Raw genomic sequence first — 3,774 nt, 5'->3', positions numbered from 1 at the left:
AATAAACTAATAACCTAAAGTGGTAGTAAAATACTAATAAAACATGTTTTTTCTAATTTTCGATAACGTAGGAATAAAATTGATCTTACTTGGAAATATTAAATTTGCACCATTTTGTACGTTAAGGTTAAATCAACATTACACTTAAAAATATTAGGGTTAAATTAAAGACTAATATTTGGCCCAAACTCTTGCAGTGAGATACACCATGTGTCACATGTAAAAAAATAAAATAAATTATAGGTAAATACTTATGAACTTTTAAAAATTTAGAGAACAATTGAAGTTTTGAGGCTTTCGAATTTAATTATATAAAGATAGAAGTTATTAAATGCAATTAGACAAAAATAGGAGGTTATTAAAGATAATTACACAAAAATAAAGGGTGTAATTTAGAACTTTAAAACTTTAGTGAGTAAGTGAGGTTTGAGAGTAAGGGATGACATCACCTATATAACTGGACTTACACCTTTGCTCTTCTCAATGGCCGAATAGAAATTAGGGTTACCCAATGTTCATAGGTATCTCCTCTTTGAGATCTGAATAGCAGATAGCCCTTATATCTTCTCCAGAAAGTGGCGTAATCAAATCTATAGAAATCAATGGTTAGAATTAGGGTTTATCTTCTCTATCAAGTTAGCATTCAACAATGCTTTTAGGATCTGATCTCTAACTGCTCGTTCGTTGGGTAAATTTCCAAATCTGAATCAAGCTTAATTCGGTAGAAACCCTTCCTCAAGAAAGAAGGGAGGAGCATCAAGTGATGGTTATGAACCCTACAAAATCATCTTCCTGATTAATAACCTCCATAACTTTATCTGCTAAAATATTATTAGCAAAAAAGGGTTGTGTTTGTTTACAGGTGAATTGAGCAATTGTAACTTCTTTATGTGTTTTTGTTTTTTGTTGCTCACCAATCCATATGTATTTTGATCATGTCTTTTTTTTTTTTGCAGGAAACTATCTTGCTTAACAAATCAAATTACTGCGTACAATTGTTTATGGTGAATCTTTGCACTTTTTTTTGTTGGGTTTTATGTTTTAATGGCAATTATAAAGATATAATGAGTTTTGCTTATGAGTGGCTTACATAAGCTGTCTCATGTGTTCTATGATGATATGATTATTTGAAACCCTACAAGTTTGTCTTAAACTTGATATGCTAATTTTTTTTATTAGATGTTTCTCTGTGGTGTGTTTGTTTATGAGTGCATTATATAACCTATCTAATGTGTTAGGGTGATATGATTACTTGAAATTGAAACCACAAGTTTGTTTATGCTTCTTTTGTTATGATATGTTTTTTGACACAAATCAAGCTTGTTTGTTATTTCTTATGATGAAACTATGCTTGTGACACTTGATCTGAATGTGAGAAAATGGCTTTGTTTTGAAGAAAATGAATTTGATTGGTGGGGGTGTATTTGTTATTAGGGACTTTGCTCTTAAGAGCTCTTTTCCTATCCCACATGGAAAACTTACCAATAGTTGAAAGAGTATATATAGAGTTGGGTCTCACAAGCCTTTAAATTTTGTTTAGTAGGTTTTGGCAAATACACCACATGCATGCATTGCAATTTTAGGAGTAACAATTTTTAGCTTAATAAAGCATTAGCAATTGTTCATTTTAGTTTGGCAATGATCAGGAAGTTGTTGGTGTCTGATTTCTGAAATGGTATTATTATTTTTCTTCAATTCAGTTGCCTACTTTTAGGCAGATTGATTCAACTCATGCACTTTTTATGCTTCTTCTTTATTCTTGTTTGATATTTTCTGGTAATAATTCATTGCATTTGTAATGACTATATTATATGTTTTTTTAATTGTTTGATCATCACCAATAAATTATCTACCAATAAAATTATGAGACGATTTTACTCTCTTATTCTTGTTTGATTGCCTTTAAGCTCCCCCGAACTTTCAAAAGTTCTAAATGGTCTCTTATTCTTGTTTGATTGCATTCAATAACCCCTTATTTCTGAATAGAATCTTTTGGATGTAGAAAGTTAGATACATGCTCGGCCACATGTAAAAAAAAAACTTCAAATATATAAATAATTATGAACTCTTGTGATTTCATGGGGATAGTTGAAGTTTTGAGATTATACAATTGGACAAATATAAAGGTTATTGAATGGCATTGGATAAGAATATAATGTTATTGAATGTAATTAGATAAGAATAGAGAGTAATTTAGCACTTTTAAAAATTTAGAGGGTTGTTGGAATGTATGAAACTTATTATTTGATACTGATTAAATATCTCACACAAATGGTCTCGCCTATATAACTTTACTTACTTCACAACTTTGGTTTTCTCCGTCCCTCTCTTCTCTTCTCTGTAAATGTGTGTGCATTCTAATGATACCTCCCCCGATAGATCTCAAATCTGGAAAGTTGTTGTGATCTCAAATCTATGAAAACCAATTAAATGAGCATTCAACAATGCCTTCAGAATCTCATCAAGTGATGGTCATGAACCCTGCAAAATCATCTTGACTATTAATAAACTCCATGACTTTATCTGCTAAAATATTATTAGCACAAAGCACTATATTTGAATTGGCCAATTCCAAGTTATTTTTGACTTTTTGTTGGCATTTACTATTTGTTGCTCATTGGATTTTGATTCTATAATGAATTATTTTTTTTTGCAGGAAATATTTTGTTTCCGAGCAACTAGTTAAAAGCTATTGAATTTTAGAAGCATAATTCTTTCTGGTAAATCTTTGGACTTTTCACCTGTTGAATTTTAGGGTTCAATGAGAATTGTGAAGATTATACACCTAATCTATGCTATTGGGAAATATGCTTATCTAATATTAGTTGAATGCTAGGAACAACATCACTATATTCCATGAATTACTGGTAATGAGGTTTGGGGCTTACTAATTGTTTTCTAACTGTCAAAAAAGATTCTCTGTAATTATAAATATAATCATAATTTTTGTGGAATAGTAATAGTCTTCCAATTCAATTGAATTTCTAGTTTGAAAACTTTATTTGTTTATAACCAATTATAATTCAATTTAATTAATTGTCATAGTAAAATTCAATTAATTATTTTGTAAGTGTAAAAAGAACACTATAATTAAAATGCATAGTCCGTTGGTTCTGGCTGGTCAGGAAGAGATTCACATAGGGACTAATGTTATTTGGAAATTACTTTCTATATGAGCTAGTAGGCGGGCTTTCCAGTGGTAGTTCTGAGAGTCTTATACTCCATCGTTCCACAATACATGTCTTTCTAGAGAATTTTTTTTTTGTTCCACAATACATGATGTTTTGCTTCAATTTATGCACATTAATTTGCTTTGACCAAATATACCCCTATTTTAGTTGACTTTTTGCCTTGGGAATAGATAAAGTTACTAGTAGATGCAGTTAATATAAAGGTAACAAAGTCTCTCACTTAAAATTAATTGCATTTCTTAATTAATGTGCATTAACCTTAAAAGGGATGTATTTTGGAACAGAGGGAGTACTTGTCATAGAAGCTTCACAAACTCCTTTTATTAATTCAGGGATGCAAAATCACCAGATAGTCACAAGTCTTCGAAATAGGTACATTGGAAGTATCAATCCATGAAAAACAATAATATAAAGAAGTGATTATAATTCATGTTCGGATGTGAAAACCACTGGTACCAAAGAAAATGACACTTTCTTAATGCATATTTATAAATAGGAAACATCTAACAGATAAATACCTATAACTTGAACAAGCATGTGAGAGTTTTTCTGGAGGTAGTCAAAGGGTCAGATTTGAATCTTA

General features: G+C 30.4%; 1 long non-coding RNA gene across 1 annotated transcript; it reads left to right on the top strand.

The window, feature by feature from the left end:
- The first annotated feature begins 940 nt into the window (after positions 1 to 940).
- LOC136233311 (uncharacterized) lies at positions 941 to 3,509 on the top strand. Its single transcript, XR_010690779.1, has 3 exons — positions 941 to 1,004; positions 2,657 to 2,720; positions 3,476 to 3,509. It is a non-coding gene; the product is annotated as an uncharacterized lncRNA (long non-coding RNA).
- Positions 3,510 to 3,774: the final 265 nt, after the last annotated feature.

The sequence above is a fragment of the Euphorbia lathyris genome, chromosome 6 (genome assembly GCF_963576675.1).
Source record: "Euphorbia lathyris chromosome 6, ddEupLath1.1, whole genome shotgun sequence".
NCBI classification, from domain to species: domain Eukaryota; kingdom Viridiplantae; phylum Streptophyta; class Magnoliopsida; order Malpighiales; family Euphorbiaceae; genus Euphorbia; species Euphorbia lathyris.
The sequence above is the reverse complement of the archived record's forward strand: the minus strand, read 5'-3'. Positions and strand labels throughout refer to the sequence as shown.